Source organism: Numida meleagris, chromosome 10 (assembly GCF_002078875.1).
Source record: "Numida meleagris isolate 19003 breed g44 Domestic line chromosome 10, NumMel1.0, whole genome shotgun sequence".
Taxonomy (NCBI): Eukaryota; Metazoa; Chordata; class Aves; order Galliformes; family Numididae; genus Numida; species Numida meleagris.
In genome coordinates, this window is record NC_034418.1 from 19,047,158 (window position 1) to 19,059,643 (window position 12,486).

Genomic DNA, 12,486 nt, shown 5'->3' on the forward strand with positions numbered 1-12,486 from the left:
TTCTGCAATTACCTGTCTTTTGCATACAGTCATAGGAAGAAAATGTGCAAGTTTAGTGTGCTGATTTGAAGACCACCTCCTGGATTTTACCGTGCTCAGTTTAAGACAATGTGTCAAATGTTACAGTATTTAGTAATTTTTCATAGTAACTTTGAATGCAAATAAGAACCTGATCCAAAATAGAAGATTTAAGCATCCTCCGAAATAAATGAAACTATTAAAATTGTGTCTAAACAAGATGTGACATTTCTCATATTACAGAAAGATGTGAAAAAGTAAGCAACTTGAAAATATACTTTATAGAACTTAAAAATACACTGTGACTTTGTCTGACATCACTGCCAAATGAAGGAATAAGAGGAAATAAGAAAGGTAACCCTCTTGCACTGGAACGGAAATGACTATTAATAAACAAAGATGACCTTATTTGCATTGTTTCCATGTTATCCACCTTAAAGCATTAGCTTTAAGTGTGTTTGGCTGACATGGTTTTAGCTTCACCTACTGCAGATGCTTATTTGTAAACAGAATATATGTGATGGGGGTTTTCGTACGCTTCCAAGTAACTGCGATGGCACTAAGAGCTGAATAGATAAAGGAAGGATGAAAAAAAAAAAGCATTGTGATGTTGTTTGGCAAACACTGCCTTGTAAGTTTAAGCATGAAGAACAGCAAGATAAGAAATTAGCAGAGTTCTCTCTTGTATTCCCTTAACGGATGCTGAGAGCTCAAACTTGCACAGATCAGAATAGACTGTGAAGGAAAAGGTGCGTTCATTTGGTGGAAACAGAAAGCAGTGTTAGGAAGTAACTGCTTTTATGAAGATTGTTATTGTTTGTATTTTAAACATTAAAATTGTCCAGATAACTATTTAATATCCAATTTATTGGGAAAACAATAAGCTTTTAAAGGACTGTGTATTCACATAATGACTATGTAGACCTATTAACAAATAACTTATGTCTTAGGAAAAATATCTTTTCTTAGTGGCAGAAATCGTTCTCTGGCTTGTGAGTGTGTAACAAGCACTTCAGAATTTATCTAAATGAAGTTACACGACAGACTCTGTAATTTATTGTGCCAAATTTTAAAGAAAATTAGGATAGCTTTTCCTTTTTTTAAGCTAAAATGAAGAGGAAAAGCTAAAGGTTGGTATGTGTATAAAAAAAAAAAAGAAATTTCATCTTAAACAGGAAAAAAAAAAAAGAATATTTCCAGAAAGAAGATCATCTTTCCTGTAATTTTCTGAACCTTGCTTGCAGGAACTGTTGATTACAGAAACATGTGTTTGAAGCGTCGGCTTTTTTCTCTGCAGCTCCTTTCCCTCTGCTTGATCCAGCACGGAAATCACAAGTGTCTGCGTTTGACTTCTCCCTTTGTTTGGCAAGGCGCTCTGATCGCGTACCTCATTTAGCATCGTAACGTCGCTCTTGGATGAGGAAGCAGCAGCCTTTGTTTAGAAAGAAAGTCTCTTTGATAATTAGAATTAGTGAGAGATGTATCAAAACCCCAAGAAAATGTGTTACAAAGTGCGAATACATCTTTTATTTTGACAGCGTAGTTTCCCATGTGGCAGAATCCCCAGGTGTGGCTGCGGGCGGTGGCACACTTGGCCCTGTCTCCCCTTGCTGAGGTGGCAGCTTACAGCGCGGCCTGGGGCGGGCCGTGGCCTCCCACAGCAGGTGGGATCCTCTGGGGCGGGCCGTGGCCTCCCATGGTAGGATCGCCTCAGCCAGCACGCAGTGCCAAGGAGCACTGTTTGTTGTATTTTGGTTCCCTCCGCTTACACGGCTGAAGGAGGCCACTGTGGCACCCTGCGTTGTGGTGCACCCTGACGACAAGCAGCAGGAGCAGAGATGTAAGGGCAGGCCACTGCCTCCTCAGTGCAGCCGTGCTGTGCCGCAGGTGCAGGTGGGTCTCGGTGCTGTGGTAGGCCTCAGCTGGGCTCCTGGCTTCCAGGTGGGGAGCCAGCCTGGTTCTGCTCAGAGCCTCCCGGGACATGGGGTGGGTGGGGGCACAGAGAGTTGTCCCTGGTAGTGAAGAAGTTACGGGGTTGACAGCCTTTGGTCAGGGAGTTTGCTGCTGTGGAGGCCTCTGGCTGTAGCTGAGCAGTGGAAGCTGAAATTAACGTAGTGCACAGGAAAAGGAGTGCAGGCTCTGGGTAGATAAATTGAATGCCTCTTTAAAAATTAGAATTTTTTTTTTCTGCCTGTGCAAGAGACTGCTTACATAGAGCTGGCAACCCTTGGCTCGCCCATCCCCCTGGTGCTGCGCATCCTGGGCTGTGCTGGGCAGAAGTCACCGCTGCAGAGGGAGCTGCTGAAAACGTTATGAGATGATGTGCTGATGAAAAAATAAAATATAAAACATTGGGTCTAAGGTGGTTTAAAGTGGGTACCCAAAATTAATAGACATGTTTGACCTTAATCTATCTTCCTGGACAAGTTTAATTATGGCCATTTCTTAACTTCAGCGTGAGCTCTTGTTTTAGAAATGTTAGTGTTCTTTTAATGTGTTTTTTTTTTTTTTTTACTCAGTATCACTGTGTTTCTGTGATTTTTTTTTTCCAAGAAAAAAATTTTGTCTGCAAGAATTTCCTGGTATAGGAGGTACCCGAACTTCGGATGTGCAGAAGATTAATTTTTGTTTCTAAATAAATGTCTGTTTCTGAGGTGAGCCCAGACTGGGGGTGGGGAACAAAATAAAAATACTGGTTTAAAGGAATCCTTTTTAGAATGATATTGTCGATTTTGTGCTCGCATTCTGTCCTGTGTGCTGGCTGAGGTGTGGATCGCTCCCTGTACAACTCTGGCTGTGATCTGATGGTTAAGAACTGACAGATGTGTTGATATATACCAAGCTGAGCCCCAGCATTTCTTCTAGCATTTATTGTTTCTCCCAAAAATTAAGTGGAGATGTGTTATGGTATCCATGTGTAATTTTGAATATCTATTTACAGCATAAAATGTGCTAAAACACAGACATGTATCCCCCTCTAAAAAACAAAAAACACGTTGTAAAATTACAGAGCAATTCACTTCAGGAGATCTGCTTGTCATGTGAAAATGCAGTTCTGATTTCCTGGTTGGTTGTGAATAGTTGCTGTCTCTCTTATGCGTGATTTTACTATGCTTTACTCTCTCTGTTTACAAGAAAAAAAGCTGAAAATAAGAAACTGGAGACATGAGCAGCAAATTTACACTTCTCTCAGAAATTTACCATCTTTTACTTGTGTGAAATCAGTTCAAGTTTGGTATGAATAAGTGAAAGGAACCATCTGTGCCTTAGACAGAAGAGAGTAGTTTTGGGATACGCTGGTGGTATAGGGAAAGTCCATGGTTAAATATATATAAAAAAATTTGTTTTGTTTGTTCCTTCTAGAGAACTGGTTTTGTGAGTGGGATTCTAACAGAGCAGGAGAACTCATTGCTTGAGTGCACTTACTTTAGTTCCACATCTTATCCAACTCTAGGAACTTGAACTTGTCATTATCAGACACAGAAGGTCAATGCATTAGCCATGGTGCTAGCTCTTTCATGTGGCCTTTCTGAAGAGGAAAAAACAGCTTTTAATCTTAGCTTTTATAAAATACTGTGTGTACTGGGATACATCCTAACTTGTCATTTCCTCGTCTGTTTTAGTGCTGGGGGATATCTGGAGACACTTTATGGTGCCACACAGATACACACGTCTGCAGAAGGCCTAATCTGAAGTGAATCTTCTATAAATAATAAACAACAAATAGGTTCCTTTTAGTTATATTAGCCCCAAAATAGGTCATGTACGTTTGTTTTAAATGCAAACGTAACAATAAAGTAAATTCCCTAGGTGGAGAATTTGATGTGTTTGTGCAGATTTTCTGGACACGGTACAAAAAAAGCCAGCACCTATATTTTACCATTTAAAATATTTATATATTGTCTCCTGAAGTCCTGTGTCTGAAATACTGTTTATAATAAACACCCGGCTAGAGAACTAATAGGCACAGCGATAACACTTGCTGTTTGTTACTTAATACCAAAGTAATCTGGAAGCTTATTAGTGTTACTGTAAGAGAAGTTGACAGCTTTGTCAATTTCCTGCCTCAAAATGATCTTATTTTTTGATAACTGTTAATTTCAGGTGTCCTCTTCTTCAAGTTAAAACAAAAGGATGCTGAATTATCCAACTGGCAAGACATACGTGAAAGATGCTTCCATATCTTAGAGTACTTTTCTAACAGATCATACCTAGTTCCCGGACTAAATTGCTCATTGTGCAAACATACTAATAGCAAAATGATAGCCTACAGTAAATTAAATTGGTCTATTTAGTAAAATCAGTACTTATGCTTAAAGAAAAACAAGAAAAAAAATCCTAAGAAGGAGGAGCAATGAGAAGAAAATCAAAATGTCCCAATCTTCTGTAAAATTGCAGTCTTATACCTCAGGGGAGCGGGGTTTCTCAGCTGGAGGGCTGCAGGGTGGTGCGGTTCCATGGGCTTCTTCTCAGGAAAGGTGACGAGGAAGCAAGCCTGGTGTCAGTGGGCTTGTGCTGCGCAGGCTGTGTGCCTCTGCTGGGAACGTTAACGTGGTTTTCAAATAAAATAAAGTTTGAAGAGACAGCCTAGGCAATCCTTTCAGTGCTCCCCCTCAATATAAGACCTAATATGCTAAATTCTGTGGGTAGCTGCAATGGAAAGGAAGGCATATCTGAGACAGAGGCAATTTATTGTGGTTGTTTTGAATTAAAATGGCTATGACACCTATTGTAATTTTCATACTATTTCTGCCTAATATAACTGTGTTTGGATTTTAATTGGAGTCTTTTAAGTGCTAGCATAATACAAATAATACGTATAGGATATCTCAGAGCAATATTAGACAAAGGTAAATGCTAAAAAATTGTAGTGCTGTTTTCCAGCTTGTGTTCTTCTGTGGAGCTAGCTAGAATCTTAAGTTCTGTGTGTCACCCATTGTAATATACATAATTTCTGCATCCCTATTCATTTTCATCCCTGAGATGCATTGTAAAAGTGTAAATCCATCACTAGATAATTTTCAGTTCCATTATTTACAAAAATGAATAGTTAAGCAAGTCATTGTTAGAGGGATGCTATTGTTGTTTCACGGAGATAGGGACTGCCAAGGTCTTGAATGATGTACACTTGAATGTTCTTTGAAGGCACTTGTACCTGTTTCATTTGGGAGGAGTTTCACTCATGTAAAATCAAACAGAAACAATTTTAGTAGCCTCTGAAAAGAAAAGAAGGGAAAATGGATATTAATGAACTGTTTAATATTCTGCTATGGAAGAGATGCAGTGATTTTGCTGTTGACACTTTTGCATGGAATTAAAGAGATCTGGTAGTTGTTTTACTTGTCTGTCTTTGTTCCTGAAAGACTTTTCAGTGTCATCAGATTTGGTTTTGTAACCCAAGAGATGTTTTACAGACATGCAGACAAGGAAAAATTGCTTCTTTTTCATAAAATTCATTGCTATTCAGAACATGGGCCTTTGATGAGTTAGAAATTTTGGCTAAAGCTTTAATGAGGTTTTTATTTCATGAACTTATGTCAGAAACGTGCAGGCTCCATGATTCACAATTCTGAATCAAGTGGTGTTTTTTTCCCAAGAATTTTCCGGGCTTATTGTTTATTACTCAATATTTTATGGATTTTTGAGTTGAGAGGTTTGCAGTGAAGGTGGAACGGTTTAGGGCTGTAGATCTTTATGGTGGGATCTGCACTGACATGCCTGCTTGCTACATTCAGGTAAGCATTTGCAACTGAGGGTTATGCAGAAGACACCGAGGTGGAAGTGCCATAGGTAACTGCAGAGTTCTTGTTGTAAATGCACTTCTATCAGGCTCTGTACATCAGCTCTGCTGGTTCTGTAGTTCTTAGATGTTAAGACCAAATCTTGTTCACGGCTGTCCACGTGCTGACACGTGCAGTGGAGCGGTGCTGGATGCTCTTTGGATGAACTCATTTTGTGAAGCATAATGGCGTTGACAGTAGGGCCTTTACTTCTGTAACGTGGCAGAGCCCGTGGAGCCTCCACCAGAGGACTGTGCAGAAGTGTTGCCTCCTCTTTTGCTGTTTTTTTTTGTTATGGTGATATTAGTATTAGATATTACTAAAATTAGTATTAGATATTAGTAAAGGTTCCCTTTAAGTTTTCAGCTAACAATACTGCAATGTCCATAGCTTGTGTCTGAGACTGTTTTCAAGGAACTGTGCTGTGAATGTAGACAAGCAGATTTACCTACTTGCTGTGTAACTGTAACTGTTTAGCTACTTGTGTTTATTCAGTGTTTAGTAAAATATTTCATCCTGTGCCTGGTTGTTTCATTGCAGCTGGGCAGTAATTTAGGGAGCTTTCTGCAAACTGTTGTTGAATGGTCTGAGATTTCAGAGCTGTTCTTGTGCTATGCTACCATCAAAAATCGTCTCAACTCAAAACCATTTGGTTCCGATGCCTTACCATACTTTGATGCCTTACCATACTTTGATATCTTACATGTGTTTTGACGCGTTAAAATGATAGAAATATTGAAGTAATTGTAGATTGACATTTCATTTACTTAAAATGATATTTTTTTTCAGGGACGCAACACTTGCAGAAATATTTTGGTGTAACTGAAAAGAAAGGTGTATCAGCGCGTAACCCGAGCACTTATGGGACCTTCTGGGAGCACATTTCAGTAGTGATAAGACTTCTTTGCTGCAGAGCCTAGCAATATATAATGAACTTGGGGCAATGTTATGTATCTTTGTATTTAACTGTGAGTGTTAATAGTAGGGAGCATTAGCTAATACCTATCCTCACTGCATCTAAACAATGATTTTTGTAGATAACTCCCACATTGTTACAGTGAAATAACTGTAGATGCAGTGAAAAGCTCTTTATTCAATTTAATAGATATTAATGAGTGGGAAATTGAGTAACAGCTCATGCTCCTGAAAATATTCTTCCCTTCAGGTGCCTGCTGACGGGTGGTGTTACTGAGGACAGCACTGGGTGGTACTGGTGGTACTGGTGTGTGCACGGCTCATTCCGGGGTGCTGGCGACGTCCCCCCCGTGTGTGCCTGGTGGAAGTGTCTCTCATTACAAGGGACCGCTTTCTCCCACTAGCTTTTTCTCTCCTTCAGTTCAGGGAACATCAGAGGAGAATAAGAATGGATTTACAGCTAAGGTCAGAGGAGCAGGGAAACCCCAGGCATGCAGCCCAAGGGCAGAGAGCTATCATGTCACTTGCAGATGATGTCACTTCTCGCTGTTAGAAATAATTTGGGATGTGACTTGAGATTAAAACCTAATGTAGGTCAGTGTTTGGAGATGATGGGACGTGTTTGGACTGTTCAAAATTGTGTGGCTGACTCCAGGACCTGTTCTGGTCTGTCTTATTTTGCAAACCATGCAGTCTCTTCCCCACTCTTACAGAAGGAAATGTAACATGTCCGCTACTGTGTGAAGCTGCTTTTCCTCTGCAAAATCTTCCAGAGAGAAGGAATTTGCTGGCTGCATGCTTCCACTCTCAATAGTATCGGAATATTTGAATAATGAAGTTTGGAGAGCACAGATGCGAGGGATCTGTGGGAGCTGGTCCGTGCACCCCTCGAGTTTCCCCTGGAAATGTCGGTGTGACGCGGGTTTCCTAACACGTGACAGACGTGTGAAAGCTAAAATGTTTTTTTGTGTGATTAGTTATGCCCTGATTGGCAGATTTGAAAACAAAATTAAGATATGGTTTTGACACACAAAAGGAGGAGAATGATATAATCTATATTTAGTACTTTTCTCGTATATTCCATAATGATTGGCTCTGAGGCCTTATCTTTCTGAAAATATTAACTGGTGCTTTTTTCAAAGATATTCTTCCTTCTGCAGCTTTTGTTACTCCTTGCTACTTCTTTTTCAATATCTGCATCCATGCATTAGAGAGCAGGAGGACGGGCTGTGTTTGGGTGGCTCATGGTCGCTCTCCCCGTGCTGGCTGCGGTGCAGGTGTCGCTGTCAGCGCTGTGCCCTGGTGCGGAGCCAGGCCGGGACCGTGGCTGCCCTTGCAGGGCACACCTTTACTAGGTGGGCTAGAAAGGAGATCAGGGAGAACTTGTCTGTCAAACAGCAAGAAAAGTACCTGTCTGTTCCCACCCAGGCCCTGCTAAATTTGTGTTTTTGTTTATTTGTGCTAGATACTTTCTGGATTTATCCTGAACAAGAAGTGGAATTGTTGAGTTAATGCCCAGAAGTGGCTCTTCTGCCCTGAGCTACACCTGCCAGCCCAGAAGGCCGTCACACACGGTAAGAAAGCCTCTCTTCTTCGTTTCCAAGCTGAGTTCTGAGTGCAAGTATTTAGTAACATTTAAATGAATTCTATGCAAAAGCTGTCCGTTTTATCAGCTTTCAGTCTGAAGATGTGTGAATTGTGGGCACGGTGTGAGTTCAGTGCCTTTAGTGAGTTTAGTGAGCTTTAGTGCCTAGGTTAGCAAATTACGGAGTTTTGGAACGCAGCTCAATGTTCAAGCATTTTAGAGACTATGCCAACAATAATAACTTTATAATTAATGATAATCTTCATAATTTATCTGGGATAGCTGCAAAAGTAAGTGATCTACCTGTGTTAATGGCCGCAGAAGATGTATGTGTGTTCTGCCCAAATATGTTTTTGCAAGGAGGGGCTTTGCTGTGGGTCTGTCACTGTCCTGGGAGGGTAATTTCTGAAAATGTGGGATACAAATGCAAATCTGTGTTTAAAAATACTGAAGCAAGCATGTGCATTAGCTCATTTCTTACTATTGTGTATTTTTTCTACAGTAGGTTCACTTGTGATGTAGACAGTATAATTTTATTTTGATGTATTCAAATACAATATGCCATATTGTTTATGAGAATATGAGGTTTTGTCTTTGTTATGTAGTAGTGAGTATGCTTTTCTTCTCTGACATCCATGCTGTGGTGGCACACTCGAATTTTGGCAAAAATAACTCTCACCAAAATAACCAGTAATTTGTACCCCCAGATGAATGTTCTGGGTGGGGAAAAGAAGTCTTTATGCAATAGCATTGGCAGATCTGTGGGATTGCTGCAGCAAGTTGGAAATGATGTATGAATTGAAAACTTCCCATCTGATGCAGAGTGGGCACGGCCATTGTGGCCTACGCAGTCGCTGCTGTGAGAGGCTCTTTGTTCTAATACCATCTCAGTCATGTGCTGATCTTTAATGAAGAAAAAACTCTTATGCTTGTACTTGAAAGCAGCAAGTCTTTAACAGTAACAATGAAGTGTTAGAAAAATCTCTTAAGATGCTGTGTCATTAAGTATCCTACAGAAGTTTCCTGGGTGTTTGTACGTTTGTTTGAGCATAAATATCGTTACTTTCCAGTAATGAACTTGCCATAGATGGACTGTTTCATAAAAACTTTATCTTCTTTTACTACTAAAAATATATTGCAGACAAAAAGTGCTGCAAGCCTGTTCTGTAGAGCATCCAGAACAATGCCATGATGGCAAGTATTTATTTGAAATGCAGATGATGAAGCTTGTACATGAAGTGTGGTGTGAATAAGGTTTTGTGTGCTGAAAATGAATTTATCAGGCTAGATGGAAGTTAATTTTTCCTCAAAGATCAACTTTTTTATAGTTCTTACTTGTAAGCCTTCTGTAAAAGTCACTCATGGATTTACTGAAATGGGGCTGAGGGATGCTCTTAGGAGTAAAGTTTGGAATATTAAATAGAAAGAACTGGATGGCTTTGGAAAAGTAACGAAAATAAGTGAAATCTAATAGTGCCTAGTAAGAATAGCTTTAGCTGCTAGCTGTAAGTGTACCCTTTGCTAGGGATGAGGGTGTGCTGGCTGAGTGCAGCATGGCCAGCAGCTGCCAGCACCATGTGCAAGGGAAGAAGCCGAGTGCAAGCCTAGGATGGATGAAGGAAAATGCGATTCCAGAGACGTTAGCCACTGTAAGAGCAACTGCAAGAGCCTGGCTGTTTGTGGGGGAGAACTGTAGCAATGTGAAATCGGGGCTATCCTTTAGCTGGAGAGGTGTGCTCAGGAGATCTCTGCCTCTAATTGTTACACTGGCCCGTAACAATTAGCAGCGAGTCACTTCCCTTAACGAGGAGAGGAGGGAGGTCTTCTCTTGTAATGATGTTCTCTGTGTTCAACGTAACTGATTTGGTAATCTGGCAAATAGGAAGAATAATGTAAAGTGAAAGGTTTTCTTTTCTAATGAAACATGCTTGAGGTACTATGAGATTGGGAGAAGATGTAAGAAGAAAGCAGCTCTTGAACTGTTTGCTAAATTGATGACACAATATTCAGAGCAACTTTTCTAAGAAGGAGAGAGAGTCCCATTTTGTTTGGGCTCTTTCCTATTTTCCCTTCTTAGAAATAGAAGATTAGGAGGTGTCTGCACCGCCGTGATAAAACCTTCCCACCAAATTGTATTGTATTGTCGCCTTGAGTTCCGGTGAAATGAAGTTGTTCGCTTTCAGTGCTGCTTTGTTTTTGACCCCTTTTTGTGAATTCTCTGAGGAAAGAAACATATTCCCATCTTTTATAGTAATCAAATTTATCTGGCATCTCTCAGCCTCCTGCATTACTTATGCTACAGTTGCCCAGCCTTGGGAAGGCTTTAGCGGGTTTATTTATTTATTGTTCTAAAGTGAAGGTTTTTGACTTGAGGTCCCCATATAATCCTGGGGGATTTTGAGAGAAAAACTGAAAGTGCTTTCTGCCGTTATTTTTATATTATCTATGAAGCTATAAAAAAACACAACAAACAAAAAAACCCACAACCCGAAAAATAAACAAAAGCCCACGTGTCCTCCCCCAGCCCGGGGCGAAGCTCCGTCATCTCTGTTGTACTGGAAATGTTTTCATGTTGGTGTGAGAGCTCCGTGTGGCTGGCGTCACCGCATTTAATTTCACTGAGAAGGAAACACAAGTGTTTCATAAGTGTCTGTATGTGCTAATGAAATCCTTAAACGTGCTTAATAGCTCCTAATGTGCCTCTGTTTAGGAAATTGTGTCCTATCCTGCAAATATTTGCTCTCTGGGGCTGGTAGCTGTGGCTCCTCACCGAGGGGTGAAGTCTGGCCGGGTACGTTCTGGTGGAGCCAGGCAGGTTGTGTAGTTCGGTTATTCCACGTTTTGCTACATTCTTTGTGAAAAATGGCACTTCTGTGTCCATGAAACATAGATGGAAATTCAGCATAAACAAAGATGCCCCCGGTCCTGCTGGCTGATGGCGTTTGTGGGAAGTCAGCTGTGTTTTTGTAATAATGATATGCATTAGGGCATGTGCAATAAATACATAATTTGTAGATGGATACAGATGCACCTGAGCTACGCAACCAGCAAGAGCTCCTTTCCATCTCCCCTTCTCAATCAAGGTGGACATAATGCTAACCAACCTGAAACACACGGCCTGGAAAACCTCGAGCTGTGTACAGGCCCAGAGTTCACAGCTTGATAATGCTTTGGAAACATGTTTTGCTTTTTCAAATATCTTTAAAAACAAACAAATACATTTCTGGCTAAATATATTTTCAGAAAGTGAGAGAAGCTTGGAACATTGAAATTAGAACGTATAAAACAAACTTTGAATTGCCCTATGGCATACAGCAGAGATTAAATGAAGCCAAAGTGCTAATACAGAGGGAGACAGATCCGTGTTTAAGGGTAAAGCGCTTGTTTCTGGCACTTGCTTCTGCTGAAAACAGCTGGTGGGGAAAGAAGCAGAAGGGCAGTGCTGGTGTTACAGGGGGAAGATCGGTGTGCGCTGCCCAACCTGGCTTTCGTTGACTGCTCCCGCAGAGGCTGCTGCTGCAGTGGAAGGTGTGAGATAAGCTGCAGTTTGGTAATTTAGAGAGTCCTGGCAAGTGTCGGCCATTTAGTAGCTTAATGTTATTGTAAATGTTATCTGTGGAAATACCCAGGAGTGCACCCCGTTTTCCCTCTTTTCCAGCGTGCCTACAACTTAAGTGGCCTCTAGGTGTGCAATGAACAGGGCGTTGTCAGTCATCACAACTTGGATCTGGTTGTTCACCAGATTTAAGAACCAACGCAGTTTGTATGGGAACAAGAAGTGTCAGATGTTCAGCTCATCTTTGGAACAGTTCAGAAGCCACGGCCCGCTGTGCTGGCTGGTACAGTCCTGGGCAAAGAAAGGGAACTACCTCTACTCTAAAAGACAGGGCTCGCCTAGAAAACATGTTGCCAGAACGATAAGTTGAAATGGAAATTGAAGACAGAAAATTCAGATTGAAGACAGACTGTCAATCAGAAAGCCAGCTTGAAGAGTATCAGTGAAGATCTGAGAACAGTGCGTTAATATTAGCCTTATGCTTCAAATCCATGTAGCATCACTTCAATTTTTTTGTGATTTTAAATATTCTCCAGGATATTCTTTACGTTAGGTTTAGACAGAGGTAAATTATCAAGAGGCAAAAAAAAAAAAAAAAGAAAAAAAGGCAGAGCTCCATAAAAATAAGATTT

The 12,486-nt window shown here is 40.7% G+C and overlaps 1 protein-coding gene across 1 annotated transcript in view; it reads left to right on the top strand.

Annotated features, from left to right (window-relative positions):
* The window catches only part of ZFHX3 (zinc finger homeobox 3), a 510,940-nt gene that overhangs the window by 154,755 nt on the left and 343,699 nt on the right, over positions 1 to 12,486 (top strand). The window contains 1 exon segment of the mRNA XM_021408156.1: positions 8,179 to 8,287. The gene's annotated coding sequence lies outside the window, so the exon portion shown is untranslated.